Below are 17,673 nucleotides of genomic sequence, written 5' to 3' on the forward strand. Positions count from 1 at the left end.
CACACCCTTCTGTCTACCTGCTGTGCAGGTGTGTGTGCACCAGTGTGTGTGTGTGTGTGAGAGAGAGTGTGTGTGAAACAGTGTGAGTGTGACAGTTTGTGATGGAGTATGGGCATGACTGTGTGTGAGACTGTGTGAGCATGTGTGCACAATGTGTAAGACTATGTCAGTGTGTGTGAGCCCCTTTGGTGGGCTGAATATTGGTGTCCCCCCAAATTCATCTGTTGAAGGCTTAACACCCACTAGGATGGTATTAGGTTATAGGCCTTTTGGGAGGTAATTAGGTTAGATGAGGTCTTGAGGTGGAGTCCCAATGATGGGATTAGTGCCCTTAAATGAAGAGTAAGAGACAGTGCACTCTCTCTCTCTGCTGTTGAGGACACAGTAAAAATGTCACTGTCTATAATCCTGGAAGAGAGGTCTCACCAAGAACTGAATCTTCCAGCACCTTGATCTTGAACTCCTAGCCTCTAAAACCATGAGAATAAAGGTCTATCATTTAAGCCATGGGGTCTTTGGTTTTGTTATATTTTATAATGTCTGAGCTGACTAAGATGGAGACAGTGTGTGTCTGTGAGAGATGGTGTATGAGAAAGTGTGTGTGTTTATGTGCATATTTGAACCATTTGAAAGTAAGTTGGAGATAACATGCCCTTTTGCCCACTGAATACTTTGATGTATGTTTACTAAGAGAAAGGATATTTCTTTACATAACCATAACACAGTACTAAAATTAGCAGGTTTAACATCACTACAATACTATTGTTCAATTCACAGACCATATTTACATTTTATCAGTTCCTCCATAAAGTAATGCCCTTTATAGCTATGCTCTGTCTCTTTAATTTTGGAGATCTCCTTGGTTTTGTGTGTGTATGACTTGATGTTGGCATTTTTGAGGAATATAGGCCAGTTCATTTGATTAAATATTTATCCATTTGGGTATGAACATTTTAGTATCATCAATCAACAGAGAGAGGTTCTGATCCCAGGTAAGATGGAGGGAGCCCACTCCATCTCTCCTGCAGAATGTTGTCATGATACCTGGACAAATGCACAGGACAGCTTCTGAGGACTCAGAGAAGTAAATCATGGAAGGAGACCATGTCGTAAAGCACCACTGAACAGGAGATGAATTTACCATTATTTGAAAATCTCTGTTCCTCCTGCCTGGCCCTGGCTGTAGGCACAGTGGCAGAAGTGCAGGTCAAAGCAGGGCAACCAAAGTCCCAGCTTTGTTGTCAGAAAGTGGGGACCCCCTGGGAGTGGAAAATGCTGGAGATGGTGGGAAGGGAGGAGCTCAGGAGAAGGACCCGTAATGTTGGTGTGGGTCTTGTGTAATCAGCACTAAGAAACTGAGAGCTGACAGAGTGTCGCCCAGTGCTGGACCATCACCTGATGGCATGTACATGTGGTGAAGCACTGCCAACATTTTTTGCTGAATTTTGATTTTCTTTTTAAATCAGAGACTTTATATTTGGTACAGCAGTTCAACTTTAGGTTGAAGAAAATTGAGCAGACAGTACAGAGAATTCCCATATTCCTCATATCCTCTCCCTCACTTTCTCTTGTTATTAACATCTTGCATTGGTGTGGCACATCTGTTACAATTGATGAGCCCAGATTGATATATAATTATTAACTAAACCCACAGTTTATATTAGGTTTCACTCTTGGTGTAGTACATTCTGTGGGTTTTGGCACAGAATAGTTTTACTGCCCTAAAAATCTCTGTTCCACTTATTCATCTTCCTCCCTCCCTCTAACTCTTGGCGACTGATCTTTCCACTGTTTCCATAGTTTTCGTTTTTTCCAGTGTCGTATAGCTGGAATCATATAGTATGTAGCCTTTTCAGATTGGCTTCTTTCACTTGGCAATATTCATTTAAAGTCCTTCCCGTCTTTTCTTGGCATAAGGGCTCATTTTTGAATAATATTCTACTGTATGGACATACCGCAGTTTATCCATTCATTTTTTTCTGAAGTGGCTGTGCCATTTTGTATTCTCACCAGCAGTAAATGAAGACTTCCTATTACTTTACATCATTGCCAATATTTGGTATTATCAGTTTTTTTTTTTCAATTTTACTCATTCTAATGGGTGTATAATGGTATCTCCTTGTTGTTTTAATTCGCAGTATTTATTTATTTATTTAAAAATATTGTTTATTTATTTTTGAGAGAGAGAGAGCGCAGGGAAAGGGCAGAGAGAGAGGGAGACACAGAATCAAAAGCAGGCACCAGGCTCTGAGCTGTCAGCACAGAGCCCAATACAAGGCTTGAACTCACAGACTGCAATACCATGATGTGAGCCAAAGTTGGTTGCTCAACCAAATGAGCCACTCAGGTGCCCCTAAGTTGTGGTTTTTAAATGACGTAGTATGCTGAGCAACTTTTCCTATGCTGATTTGCCATATTTATATCTTCTTTCATAAGATGTTTGTTCAGATCTTTTGCCCATTTTTAGATTGATTGTTTTCATATTATTGAGTTTTAAGAGTCTTTGTATATTTTGGATATGAGCCCTTTATCAGATACATGTTCTACAAATATTTTCTTTCAGTTTGTTGCTTGTCTTTGGCAAAGCCAGAAGTTTTTAATTGAATGAAGTCCAATTTATCCATTTCTTTCTTTCGTTATACTTTTGGTATTGTACCTAAAAACTCATGGCCAAATTCAGGTCACCTAGATTTTATTCTATTTTATTTTCTAGAGATTCTGTAGTTTTGTATTTTACATTTAGGTCTATGATCCATTTTGAGTTAATTTTGTTAAAGCTATAAACTTTGTATCTAGATTCTTCTTCTTTTCCTTCTCCTTCTCTTCTTTCTCCTTTTCCTTTCCCTTCCCCTTTCTCCTTCTTCCTCCTCCTCCTCCTCATCCTCTTTCTTCTTCTTATTCTTCTTTTCTTCTTTTTCTTCTTTCTTCTTTTTCTTTCTCTTTCTTTGCTGGATGTTCAATTTTTCCAGCACTATTTGTTAGAAAACCATCCTTTCTCTATTAAATTGTCCTATAAAAGTTTTGAAAACTGAACTGACATGAGTACCACAGCATGCAAGAGACAAATTGGAATATATGGCCTAATATAACCTGGTCAAATATTGCTAAAATAAAAACATCAACATTTTATGTGGAATTAAAGCATGATCCAGAGTTTTGCAACACAATAAATAAAATAGGTGAGATATATTTCAAAATTCCTCAGCATATGAACTCTGGTTGCATGGGTAAAGACAATCAACAGATAACCTTACAAAGATGCTGGGATTGTCTGGTAAAGATTTTAAAGCAGTTAACATAAAATTGCTCCAAAAAGCAATTGCTAACATTCTTCAAATGAATGGAGAAAGTCTTAGCAAACACATAGAAGTTATAAAGAAGACACTAACTTAATAGGTTTAATAACAGTATGGATACAGAAGAGAAAAGAGTATGTAAAATTAAAGATAGATCAAAGAAATTATTAAATATGAACAACAGAAAATTTGAGATCAAAGATAAGAAAAGCCTCATGGGTTTTGGGACAATAACAAATGTCCAACATTCATGTCATCAGAGTCTAGAAAGAGAAGAGAAATAATGTTGTGTTGAAAAAGTATTTGAAGAAATGATGACTGAAAACTTCTTAAGTTTGGTGAAAGAAAAACGTGCAGTTTTAAGAACTGAACAAACCCAAGCTATGATAAACCCAAAGAAACCCATGCCCAGACACATCATAATTGAACTCCTAAACATTAAGAGAAAGAAAAATTTTAAAATAGTGTGTAAAAATTGATGAGTTAAATATTGAGACACCTGAGAAACCACAAAGGCCAGAAGGAAGTGATACAACAATTTTCAAATGCTAAGAGAAAAAAACTGTGAAATCATCACCATAGATGCAGTGAAAATGTCCTTTGGGAATAAACAATAACTAACAATAAACTCAGATAAATAAAAATCTAAGAGAAGTCATTGCTATCATATCTGCACTAAAAGAATCATTAAAAGAAACGTTCGTACAGAAGGGAAATGATAAGGAATAGAATTCAGAAATTCAGAATAAAAGAAGAGTGACAGCAATAGTGGAGAGCTAGGTAAATAGAGCAAGCTATTTTTTCCCTTGAGTTCTTTAAAATATATTGGGTGATTTAAAGCAAAAAATATAAATATCATCTACATAGGTCTTCAATGAATGTGTGTGTAATATGTAAGAAAATTATAATGTGAAGGACAGAAAGTAAAGGACACTATATGGTGATACACTTTCTACATTTTATATGACATATTGAATTTGGGGCTTTAAGTTGGCTGTGAAAACTTACATATGCATACTGTAATCCCCAGAGCAACCAATAACTTTTATGAAAAATATACAGCAAAAAACACAGAAAAGTTGAAATGGTATACTAAAAAATTGTTTAGATAACCCAAAGGGTAAGCAGGAAAGGGGAAACATAAGAATGGAAAACAGAAGATGAACAGAAAATAACTAAAATATATGAGCAATTACATGAAATACAAGTAGTTGAAACACACCAATAAAATGAGCTGTAGTTGGAATAGATAAAACATATAACCCAACTATCTGCTGTCTCCAAGAATATCTCTTCAAATATAGATAAGTTAGAAAGATGCAAGTAGATATGCCATCCAATGCTAATCAGAGAAAACTAAAATTGCTATATCCATAGCTACACAAAGTACACTTCAGAGTGAAGAAAATTACTAAGGATAAAGAAAGATGTTACATAGTGCTAAAAATGGTCAATGGACAAGTAGACATAAAAATCTTAAATGTGTAAATCTTAAATCTGAAAACAAGACCTTCAAAATATGTGAAGCAAAAACTGATAGAATTGAGATGATAAATGGGCCAATCCACAATTACAGTCAGATATTTCTTTTTTTATATGAAATTTATTGTCAAATTGGTTTCCATACAACACCAGTGCTCATCCCAACAGGTGCCCTCCTCAATGCCAATCACCCACTTTTCCCCTCCCTCCCACACCCCATCAACCCTCAGTTTATTCTCAGTTTTGTTTTTTTTTTTTTCAATATATGAAATTTATTGTCAAATTGGTTTCCATACAACACCCAGTGCTCATCCCAAAATGTGCCCTCCTCAATACTTATCACTCACCCTGCCCTCCCTCCCACCCCCCATCAACCCTCAGTTTTTTCTCAGTTTTTACGAGTCTCTTATGGTTTGGCTCCCTCCCTCTCTAGCTTTTTTTTCCTTCCCCTCCCCCATGGTTTTCTGTTAAGTTTCTCAGGATCCACATAAGAGTGAAAACATGTGGTATCTGTCTTTCTCTGTATGACTTATTTCACTTAGCATAACACTCTCCAGTTCCATCCACGTTGCTACAAAAGGCCAGATTTCATTCTTTCTCATTGCCAAGTAGTACTCCATTGTGTATATAAACCACAATTTCTTTATCCAGTCATCAGTTGATGGGGCTCTTTCCATAATTTGGCTATTGTTGAAAGTGCTGTTATAAACATTGGAGTACATGCCCCTATGCATCAGCACTTCTGTATCCCTTGGGTAAGTTCCTAGCAGTGCTATTGCTGGTCATAGAGTATATCTAGTTTTAATTTTTTGAGGAACCTACACACTGTTTTCCAGAGCAGCTGCACCAGTTTGCATTCCCACCAACAGTGCAAGAGGGTTCCCATTTCCCCACATCCTCGCCAGCATCTATAGTCTCCTGATTTGTTCATTTTAGCCACTCTGTACAGTCAGTTAGATATTTCAATAATTGATAGAGCAAGTAGGCACAAATCAGAAAGAGTATGGTACACTCGCACAACACTATTAACCTATTTAATCTGATTGCTACTTATAGAGCATGCCACCCAAAAATAGCAGGATATATGTTCTTCTCAAATGGACATTAAGGGAACATTTACCAAGCTAGATCATGTACTGGACTAGAAAACAAACCTCAGTAAAATAAAAAGGATTGAAATCTTACAAAGTATGTCTGTGACCACAATGAAATTAAATTAGAAATCAGTAACCTAAAGATATGGAGAAAATATTCCCAACCTTGGAAATTAAACAGCACACTCCTAAATAGACCCAGGGGTCAAAGAGAGATTTTCAGGAAAATGTAAAAAAAATATTTTAAGCTGACTGAAAATGATAATGCAATGTACTGAAATTTGTAGGACACAGGTAAATTGGTGCTTACAGTGAAACTGGTAGCATTGAATGTTTAAATTAGAAAATAAAAGTCTCAAATCCATAAGCAGAGAAAAGATAAAACTTAAGACTAGAACTCAATGAAATGGAAAAGAGAATGCAGTAGAGAAAATATGTGAAAACAAAAACTGGTTCTTTGAAAATACAAACACACTGATAAACTTCCAGGGAGATGGACAAGGAAAAAAGAGAAAAGACACAGATTAGCAACTCTGGGAACTGAAGAGGGGTGTCATTACAGATCACACAGATATGAAAAGGAGAATAAATGGATTGTATGGATAATCCTAGGTACATAAATTAGACATCTTAGAACAGGGTGAAATTTGGCTCTGGATGTGGAGATCCCATGACTTCTTCTTTTGGAACCCATGTCCCAGATTCTCTCTGGATAACAAATTCCCCCCAATTCTCCTGCCACATGTTTTGGGTGGATCCCATCTCCTAGTCCAGAACATGGGCTTCGGCTCAGTTTGGGATGATCTGAGCATTGCTTTCACCTGGCTGTCATGGCTCATTTGAGGGGAGTTGGAAAGGGGCATCAGAATCAGGGAGGAGGTTGGTATGATAGGAACCCTGTACCCAGGGAGCAGCTGAGAGTCCTGGAATAAGCCCAACACAGCATAAGGCAGAGATGAAAGATAGAGAATCACCATGTCCTGACATCAATTTGAAACATTTGGATCTATCTCCCAGCTGTTCAGTTATGAGTCAATACAGAACTTCCTGTTTCCTTCACTTTCTTTCATCTTCTTTGTTCCCCCTCTCCCCTTAAACCTGTTTGAATTGGATTTTCAGTAAATAACCACCAGAGTGATGTGGTGGTATATGTTTGTTAGATTTTGTTGAATATATAAATCTCTCAAGGCTGGTATGGGAATTCATTATTTTATACCTTCAGTGGTTTGAATATACTAACAAATTGTTCACTATGGTGACTGACTTCCATTTTCACAAACTTTTTAGAGAGTAGTGCCTATTTAAATGGAGCAAAGATACACTAGTAGCGGCACCAGTAGAGGCACTTCTATGGAAGTGCAATCAAGTAGCCTTGGGTCAGCTTGGTCTTTCTGTCCCATCCTCTGCTCCTATGTCCCTGTCAAACAGAGTGTATAAAACATTGTTCTATAATTTATTGCCCAAACTAGGTCATTTTAGAGAATAAAAGAGGATATCCATAATAAACTTATTCTGGTGAAAAAGACTTAGAGACAACTCCAGGTAAAATTGGGATACACACTCACTCTGGTTCTATATGGTAATAGTTGAAAGGAGAACAAAATATAGTAAAGTCAGAACACATTGGTTCCAGCACCATTTCTACCATCTATCAGCTGTGGGATCCTCCACAAGTGGACTTAACCTCTCTGATCTAAGCCTCAGAGTTCCCCATTAATGAATTGGAAAGGACAGCAAGTGTTACCTCACTGGAGACTGTTGTAGGATCACAGTTATGAAAGTCTTTGCCATCCACAAGGCTCAATGTAATAGTGGTTTTTATTATATGAACTAACTGATATAATTAGGTTGACTATAACAATGTGCTTGTACTTAATTGTACACAATGGAAGAGTTCTTAGAAAAAAAGCTCAGTATGAATAGGAGCTTTGTAAACTGCCTCTTATTCAGAAAACTCAGTTAAACATTCTCTGAGAAATTCTTCTGCAAAGTTCAGAACCTTTTGTAGAATGAACAATCAACCATGCTTACATCTTATATATGGGGATTTGCTTCTAAGCAAAGCACATCCCTAATGCTCTCAATGTCTGTCTACCCAACTAGATGTGGAGAGCGAGGCATTTCACAAATGTTAGGTTACCTGGCCATGATGCAGTCTGGGGGGAAGACTCCAATGCAAACCTTTGGGGGCCGATGTGACCATGAAGAAAAAGATACACAACATAAATTCTTGAAAAGTAAGGCCCCATTGGTTTAATTTATTTCACATTGTGCCTCAGCAGCACCAGGCTCCAGTGAGCTAATGAATACGAGATGCAGCTGTAGACGAGAGGCAGTCTGCACATGCCGGTTACATGACCGGTGCTCCAATAGCTCAATTGTTCATTGTCAGGCTTCCAGTACCTTCTATGTGTCTGTAGCCCTGGTGTGGACAGGACTGTCCGGCTCTGGGATGGACAGTTAGAAAGTGCTCCCTATTCATATTAGCACAGTGCCTAGCTGGTCGTTCCTTCCCCATGTGTGCGCCGCCATCTGGGACAACTTAGCCATTGTCTGTTGGGGCCTTTGAAGCTTGATTATAGGAGAAGGGAAAACATCAGCTACAATAGAGCCGTCTGCCCTGTTTGGGGACACCAGTGCAATCTTTTCTTTCTCTCTTTTTTTAAATTCACATATTTTTGGTCATCTCCACCTAGGCCCAAATATTGGTAGTGGAACGTTGTCTTGAATCCTCTCTTGAATGGAATGAGCCCCACGTGCAGCTATTTTCCAGCCCCCATAAAACCAGTTTTGTGAACACGATCATGTTGATAAAAGATTTATTCCAGTCCTCTCGTTCTATTTTTACTCACTGAATACCAAGAGGATCTAAAATTTCAAAGCATAAATCAAAGTGTAAATGCTGATAACATAGTTTTTCCCATTTCCTTTAGCTCCATGTCCCCACTCTACCTCCAAAACTTTGTCCTTAAGAAACAGTCATGGATGTCAATAAAGTTTATTGTTTTCAAAGGTAAAACTTTCATGTTTGATAATAAGAGAGTAAGTAAAAAAACAAAAAACAAAAAACAAAACAAACCCTTAAAGTGGTACACCATAGTACATATTAGCATGTACCTGTAGAAATCTTGTTGTATGTAAATAGAATCAAATCTACACAATACTATGAAGTGGAGGTGGGAATGGCTAGTAACAAAGTCATATCTACTTTGGTAAAATAATAAATGTGTGCATGAATACACTGATATAGCACGAAATAGTTAACAGCCATAATTTCCTTGGGATGGAATTGGTGAACATTCTTCTTTCTTTCCAACTCCCTGTCTCCTTCTCTGTACTTATTTGGGTTTTTGAATTATTTCACAATGGACTTGTGTTACATTTCTAATAAAACACCCTTATAAGGTAAGTTTAAAAACATTAATGAAAGCCTAACATTATACAAACTTAATGTATACACTGAAATTGAGTGTCAGGGTACAGCACAATCAAGGTAACCATGGCAATGTAAGGCTAGCATGACACAGATGTCACAAAAGCGTGAATAGCCCATACACACTCAGTGCCTTTTTAGGGAAAGGATTTTGTACATATATTCAATCATAATTCAGGAATTCTTCAGGTATGAAATCAGGGTAACCATTGTAGCAGAGATATTAGTTATCAAATGTCGCTCCTCTTCCCTTTCTCTTAATAACTTTCTCAGCATTTAAGCAGAGTATGTCTCCTCATCTACAGGTCTAGGTGCCAACCACTCTTGAGGTGGGGCATGGCCATCTAAGGGAATTCTGGTCAGGTGTGTGAATGGCAGTGGTAAGAGCCACCTCTGAGTAGTCATGCCTTTCTCTTTTCTCTGTCCCTTCATTCTGCATATGGTACTGGGAGCTGAAGTGATCTCTTACACACTGAGATGTAATCCATGCAAAAAGAACTAAGGTGGTTGGGACCTTGAAGCTGTTGAACCACCATATTGGTCCTGAGTTGCCTATGCATGAGCACAGATGTAAGAGAGAAACAATCTTTTATGTTGTTTAAGTCATCGTTTGTGGGATTTTTTTGGTTGCTCTTATAGCAACTGAAATTACGACCACTGTCATAATTAATAATAGCATAGTATAGTGGTATAATTTTATAATATGTAATAATATTATATAGTGAGTAGATCCCCTTCTGCTGCCTTTTCTCTCCTTCTCCCTTCCTCCATTCCCTTGCAGGAACAGCACACTTCTCTTCTCAGTCTGAGCAGATGCAGGGCACTGCTAGGCTCTTGGCATACCAGTAGATTTTTAGTTTTCCTGAAACACAGATGTAAGTTTCTAACCTAGAAGATACTTGAAGAAAAAGTCTCTAAAAAGTCACTGTACAGAGATATTTACTTTATTTTTTCATCAATTTACTTTGATAAAATTTGGGAATTGAAATGTTAGTAACTGGCTGTGACTCTTTTGGGTTATAGCTGAGTACGTGGTGATTTGCATGGACCCCAGGAGGCTTACTCAATGTGCACGTCCAAGTAAACAGCACAGGTAAGAACACTATGAACACCATACAAACACAAGGGGAAAGCCAGAGACCAGGAGATAGGACATTGAAGATATAGAAGAATCAGAGAGTCCTGGGGAGCAAGCAACCTGAGAGGGGAGAAAAGGAAGGCATCTAACCCAGGGAGCATTATAGGCAAGGCACAAAGACAGGAAAGAGCGTCAGACAGTGGAGACTATGACAGTGAGGGCAATTGGCCTGTCTGAGCCAAGAGATCACATGAGAAGTGGAAGAAAAAGGCCCTGGAAAGGTAAAGACAAGTATGGGCTACCATATACAGAGGACTTTATTTCTTTGGCACATAATGCAGGTCTGTGAAACAGATTCCAAACTTCTTGTTCTCATGCAGATCCCCTTCTTGGAGTTGTGATAAAACGTTAGACTATAAAATTCCAGGTATGTCTAAGATCCATCCCTAAGACCATATACAGGATAAACTTTGTTTACATGGTGCTAAAATAGGTCATACACCTCCCCAGCCAGGAATCAAAAATAATAATAAACTGGTTTTCCATGGTTTCTCCTGCACAAGATGGTGGCTGGAGTTCCAGCTTTTATCTAAGTCCTCCCACGCAAGTCATGGAATCCAAATAATTGGTCCAGTATTATATGTTTCCATCCTCTGTGCCCCTGTGCTCTGCCAGGCTGCTAAGGGGGTGCCCCATCATTCCAAAGATGGGGGTCCCAGAGCTGCTGTCCAGAATCTCCACAACCATACTCTATCTGGCCTCACACTGCCGAAGTGGCTCTCTTCTCCCCCATAACAGAGCATGTACCCTTTCCATTCCTTCTTAGTCCACGAGGGCAGCCTCTTTCTAATCATTAAACTTCTCTGCCTAAATCATAGGCCAGGTCATACCTTCTGGTTTTTCTAGACAAGGAAGAAGTGTTAGTCCTTTCTTGATCTTTCTCCATCTGGTGGTGGGGACAGTTCCTCACCATCCTGCTGTGGAGTTTCTACTGCTATTTCAACTAACTCTCAACTCCTTTTCCTCTAGTTTGAGCAACCTATGTGACTTATGTTTTGTTGAGTTCCACAGTGGGGATAATTTATTTTTCCTGCTTACTCAAAACCACATTTTGATGTGTGCAATTTTTACTTTGTTGTCTGTGGTGGTTATGTTTTGAACTGGTAGCCTTGTTAATACACAGATCGCTGGGTCTCTTTCCCGAGTTTCAGCAGGTCTAAGATGGTGCCTGAGAATGTGCATCTCTAACAAGTTCCTGGGTGAACCGCAGGATCACATTTTGAGAATTGTTCTAGAGCACACTTGCCCTAATAAAGCCTTTATGCCTTTGTTGTGCTCTGGGACTTCTGTGGTCCATCCTGGTATCTTGTGGCTCCTCTTTTGTTGTGTTGGTTTTTGGACAGCATGTGGAGGGAAGATATTGACACCAGAGTTTGGAAAGGAGAGAGGACAATTGTGGGTGTCTGAGATGTATTTAGCATGGGGGGCTCAGTGAGGCCTGACAGTACAGTAATGCCCTTCTCCTCAGAGCATCCCTGTGAGCCCAGGCAGCTGAGTCATTAAATAAAAATCCTTAGGAAACATTGACATTGGAACCCCACTCAATGTTTATTCTACAAACTTGGAATGCTTGCTCTCTCCAGAAACCTCAAAATTACTTTGCCATTAACACCTGTGATGAGTGGCAGGGCTTGCGTCATTAAGATTACCAGAGGGAAATGGCTGCCTCATCTTGAACTGAGGAAGTATTAAGAATTAATGAGGTATCAGTACTCACAGTTTGATAAACTGCAAAGCACCTCTCCCATGCCTCTATTCCCTCTGCTGCCTCTGTCCTCTGGTTCCTTGACATAAGACATTTTAGAAGACCAAATGTCAACTGTAGGGCTATGGATGTGACTAGAAAAATGGAAAAGAGAAAAGATTTTGCAATTTTGGCAGAGGGTCATGAAAACACTATGACTTATTTGATGTATTTCATTCGAGGGATCAGACCACACAGTGCTTGCACTTGCTGGTTATGCCAAGTGAGTCAGATTGGATGGAAAGGATAATTTGTTGGAATGGATGTATGTCAGTGACACCATGAAAGAAGCTGTTGGTGATTCCTGACAGTGGGGGTTACAGGCAACTTGAGGGCAGGTGTCAGCTGCCTACTCCTCCTGGGTCTGAGCTGTTCTCAGGAAAACAGCTGTATCGTAACATTGAGAGCTTGCCTTTAGAATGCTGTGACCTGCCCCTAGGAGGCTTTGTAGGTCTGGAAATAGTCACCACATGTGGACATTGCCCATTAGAGAGCATGTGGCCATTCTCTTGTTCATAACCGAGTGCATCTGAAACCCCTCAGAGGTCTTTGTTTTACTCTGTTATCAGAACTGGGTAGTTTTGATGAACCGTGCAGTCCATGCTCAGCAATGTTTCCTTGTATTATATTTCTTCAAGACATTGGGGGATATATTCACTCATGGTGATTCATTGTAACTCAGAGCTCTCTATAGGTGCTCTCCAGGGGTACCTTTTCAAGGTTTTTTGAAAGAAGTTGGTAAGTGTTACAGTAATAATCCCTTTTGAATATGTAACTATTTCTCATTACATGTGGCTGTTATAAAGATGAATGCTAATACTTATTCTAAGATCTTTTTTTTTATAATTTTTTTCAACGTTTTTTATTTATTTTTGGGACAGAGAGAGACAGAGCATGAACAGGGGAGGGGCAGAGAGAGAGGGAGACACAGAATCGGAAACAGGCTCCAGGCTCCGAGCCATCAGCCCAGAGCCTGACGCGGGGCTCGAACTCCCGGACCGCAGATCGTGACCTGGCTGAAGTCGGACGCTTAACCGACTGCGCCACCCAGGCGCCCCTCTAAGATCTTTTAAAATATTAACTCATTAATTCAAACAATTTAATGAAGTCAGTGCCATTTCTATTCCCATTTCACAGATGAGGAAACTGAAAGAGTCTGTAAAGTTACAGGTCACATAGCAAGGGGTAGCCAGGACTAGAAGCCAGGTATTCCACATCAGACCCCATGCTCTTAACTACTACACAAAACTACTGATTGTTTTGCTGATGAGATTTGATTGGCAGAAGCTGCTTGCAAACTTGTTACTGAATCCACTGGAATCAAAAGCACTTGCGTGTTTCCGGACAGACAGGTGAAGGGAGGGAGCCCTCCTTTAAAACCTCTCATCTCTTTCCATTGTTTAAGAATCAAATACAAACACATTAATGTGACCTTCCTAGGTTACCTCCCCAGCCTCCCTTCCCAGACACATAGGACTACCCCAAGCATGCCAGAGGCATCCATACTCCATATCTTTGCTTATAACATCTCCTCACTTTGTACTGGCCTTCCATTCCATGCCCTGTTTGTACACCTTTAACTTGGGTAAATTCCCTGTGGAGATTCCCAGTTTAGTGCCTCATGTGGTTGTTAATATGTTGAGATAATGGTCCTTGAACACTTAATTGGGAATGGTTCAGGGATGCTGGAGCCTGTATTCTGGTCATTTCCAGCCATACCTGTTTATTTCAGTGTGCCATATAAAGATTACCTTTCTCTTTGCCTTTCTCTGAGCTGCTCTGTGACCAAGGAGCTGATCTGTATGGACTTCCAAACTAGACTCCCTTGAACAAGATCAGCAGTGAGAGGTGGAGGTATTTCTTCTTCCACTTCTTCCCAGACTTGGTGCCACAGCACTGGTAACAGCTGTCTCTTGTCCCTCCCTCCCAAGCTAGGCCATCACCTGGCAACCCCTCCTCCTTGGCTCCAGGTCTTCAGTGGGAATACCAACACCCCACTGTGCTTGTCTCTGGAGGTTTTTCTCCAGCCCTCTTGGGTCACTCTGCTCATAACACTGCTCCTCCTTCATCAAAACCTGCATATTTGAGCCTTAAGGGTGAATTCTATATCCTGTTGGGATTTGGGCCCCTGGAACTCCTTCTCCCAAAACTATTTCTGGGCCTTGTCTTCTAACTCACAAATGGTCACTACTCACATAGTGCAAGTCTTGGCTTATAGGAACACAAGTCGTCCTTAAATGAATTGGAATTGTAACGTAGACTTAAGCACCCAACAACTTTTTGGAAAGGTATGGTATTAGACTTCTTCTGTTTCCCCTTTCTAGTCTTTGTGGTAGGTCTCAGGTACATGTTAGAGTATAATGCATATTCTTCCACAGCTCAGGGGTTGTAGGTTACTTTTCTTCCCTTAATTATTGATGTGCTGCTTGTTGATGTGCTGTTCTTCCCTGGAAATCTATTAGCTACTCTGCAGAAGAATGGGTATCTTTAGGACTTGTTTTAAATAGATGCTGGCATGAGTTGGGGTCCATCTTGTGGCTGCAAGACAAACAAAGGTAATGGTTCCCTACTCTGATCTTCTAAATTTTAAAATGGAGCAGCTTTCCTTCCTGTAGTCCCAGTGGTATACTGCAACAGATTCAGAGGTCTGATTCTCCTTTTGGTTAGCTTCCCTTTGTGCCATGTTTGGAGTACAATGGGGCATTGAGAACCTCATCCCAGCCTGGAAAGCTGCTGAGCAGAGAAGTCAGGGTTCCCGACATCCAACCCAATGCTCTCTTGACTAAACCACATGGGCTGTTTTCCTATGCCCTGCCTTGGACCACTCAGCTCTTCTTGACTCAGATACCACTGATCCCTTTCCCAGGATACACACCCACCTGTTCCCCAGAGCCAAGTTTTGTTAGGCATGTGGCTTTTCTTGGAATGCTCAGTCACTTTGGAGCTCTGGCCCCTCATCCCAAGGCAGGAGGATTTGCGTAGATAATTCCCACCATGAGGGACCAGTGTGAGTCTCCAAACCCTCAACACCAGTCAGAGACTGTGGGTTTTCTGCAACTGGTTTACTCTGTGCACAGTTGACAGGAAGTAAAAATCCAAGTTTGTAGAATATAACCCTTTTTCATAGTAAACCTATTTTAGAGTTAACCAAGGCATACTGGCCACTGCTGATTTAATGCAACCGGAAAACATTCAAATCTCCAAGGAGAGCCAAATGCCACCCGAGTTCACTTTTTTACTGTCTCCTTCTTCTTCTTCTTCTTCTTCTTCTTCTTCTTCTTCTTCTTCTTCTTCTTCTCCTCCTCCTCCTTTTCCACCTAGTCCTCCTCCTCCTTCTTCCTCTTCCCCTTCCCCTTCTTCATATCCTTCTCCTTCCTCCCCCTCCTCCTTCTTTTCAATATGCCAATTATTTGCTGGTTTATAAACAAGTAAACAGAAAATGAATATGCTGTGGAATTTGGAGGAGAATTTTCTAAGCCAGAAATCTGAAAGGGGAAAAAGGCCACAAAAGCAGGGTAAACAGTCAAGGCAAATTTTAGACTTACTTTCGACCAAAATAGCCAGTATATTGCAGCTGGGATACAGACCTCAATGCTGGTGAGGAGGCTGAAGCAGATTAAATTGAGGAAAACAGGGTTTAGCGATAGCAAACAATTTAATTTTTTGTTATTTCTCTTGAAAAAGGGTATGATGTTAGGTTAGACTTTTGTCTGAGCAAATATTTCAAGTTTTGCTTATCTGATGCTACTGTTTCTGGGCTTTACATTAGATATTGGTTATGAAATGTGCTTTTCTCAGAATATATATATATATATATATATATATATATATATATATATATCTTTTCTAGTTGAACCATGATAGTAAAAATGATTAGTGGAGTTGAAATCTGCAGCAATGCACAGATCGCTTGCTACAGTGTTTAGGATAGCTGAAATATGCAATAATTGATTTTAACATGTGCTGTAATTGGTTCCATATGCATTGCTGTCAACTGTGATGCATCATAATTAAACTGACATGTTCAAAAACTGGCCACCGAAATGAGCACTCACTGAATTTTCCAACTGTGCACAGCTGCTGCTTCTCTGCCCCTGGTTTCCCACTCAGGACCCACATTGCTGGGTTTCATTTCACTGCTAGTCTTCTCCATGGAGAGGAGGAGAATTTTACCCCCGCAAATTTTAAATGACCTCCTTGAGTGAATTCAGGTTCTTTCCCCACCTTTGGTTTTACATGGCCACATATTTTAGCAATGATAGATCTATATGTAATTTCCTAAGTCACCATAAATCAGATCTAAAATTGTGAATATGGTCAAGAATTTAATATAAGACACAGCAACAGATCCATAAAAGTTCCATATTTTAGCCTTCCACCCCCAATCGAACCAGGCTTGAACTCTTAATGGGAAATTCACTTGGAGGAAGAAAGTGTGAGGCACACACCACCTCCAGTCTCATCACGTGAATGAAAAAGGTTCCTAGAAGATGCAAGAAGATGCAACCATCTTTCTTATTTCTTAGGTCATCATCATGCTTATGTGTACCCAGAATGGCCTTACCTCAATAATCTGATTATCTTTCTCTTCTTCTTTTGTAAAAGCAGCATGATATAGTCAAAAGGGCATTGAACTAGGATCTTGTCCTGTGGTCAAGTTCCAGCTCTGTTACTTGTAATAGTGTTGGTAAAGCCCTCTGAATGTTAGATTTCTGCCTGGAAAAGTGGAAATGATAATACTCTTTTTATAATCATCTCACAGTTTAGAACAATAGATGATATACAAACAAGACAGGATACAGTGGCTCTGCAGTTCTTGAAATCTCTATTCTGGATCAGCATGAACCATACTTGTCTTTGGACTTTGTGTTACCATAATTTGCTGTTTTAATTTAATGAAGAACTCCAACTCTCCCAACCCCACTTGATCCCCCAAGTCATACCTCCTCTAATCCATTCATCACACAGGTAGGTTCTGTGATTTCAAAATACTTAACAATAAAAGTTAGTCCGTCACCCATACATAGTTGATCAGGGTGTTATTTGTCTACAGCACCATTTCAGAGAGGAGGAGCATGGTAGCCATCTCCATCATTATTTCTTTTGGAGGCACTATCCTTCTACTTATTTCAATTATGTAACACTGCTGGGGAACCCTAGTTTGCTTACAGTGAATTAGGCCTGGTCTATCATGGTGTATCCGTCTGTCAATAGAACATAGCCCAAGCTGTGGCTGTAGGACCAAGTGGGACCAATAAGAGTTCTTCCTTAAGCTTTGATTGTCAATAGTTATGACACAAGCTTCTCTTAATCTCCTAGGAAACGAGCCATGAGGATATAAACCTGGTAATTCTCCATCATAAGAAAGACATCATGCTGTCCACCTCATGAAGGAAGATGAGATTAAGGCACACACACGGGGAGGGGCAGAATTGGTAAGAAATGTTAATTAATGGCTTTGGACACTGTCAGATAAGTGTTAGGAG

General features: G+C 39.8%; 1 long non-coding RNA gene across 3 annotated transcripts in view; it reads left to right on the top strand.

The window, feature by feature from the left end:
* The first annotated feature begins 10,326 nt into the window (after positions 1-10,326).
* The window catches only part of LOC109498582, a 53,550-nt gene continuing 46,203 nt past the window's right edge, over positions 10,327-17,673 (top strand). For all 3 annotated transcript variants that reach the window (XR_006594928.1, XR_002740823.2, XR_006594929.1), the window contains exons 1-2: positions 10,327-10,398; positions 17,507-17,622. This is a non-coding gene — a long non-coding RNA (uncharacterized LOC109498582). The remainder of the gene's footprint in view (positions 10,399-17,506; positions 17,623-17,673) is intronic.

The sequence above is a fragment of the Felis catus genome, chromosome A3 (assembly GCF_018350175.1).
Source record: "Felis catus isolate Fca126 chromosome A3, F.catus_Fca126_mat1.0, whole genome shotgun sequence".
NCBI lineage: Eukaryota > Metazoa > Chordata > Mammalia > Carnivora > Felidae > Felis > Felis catus.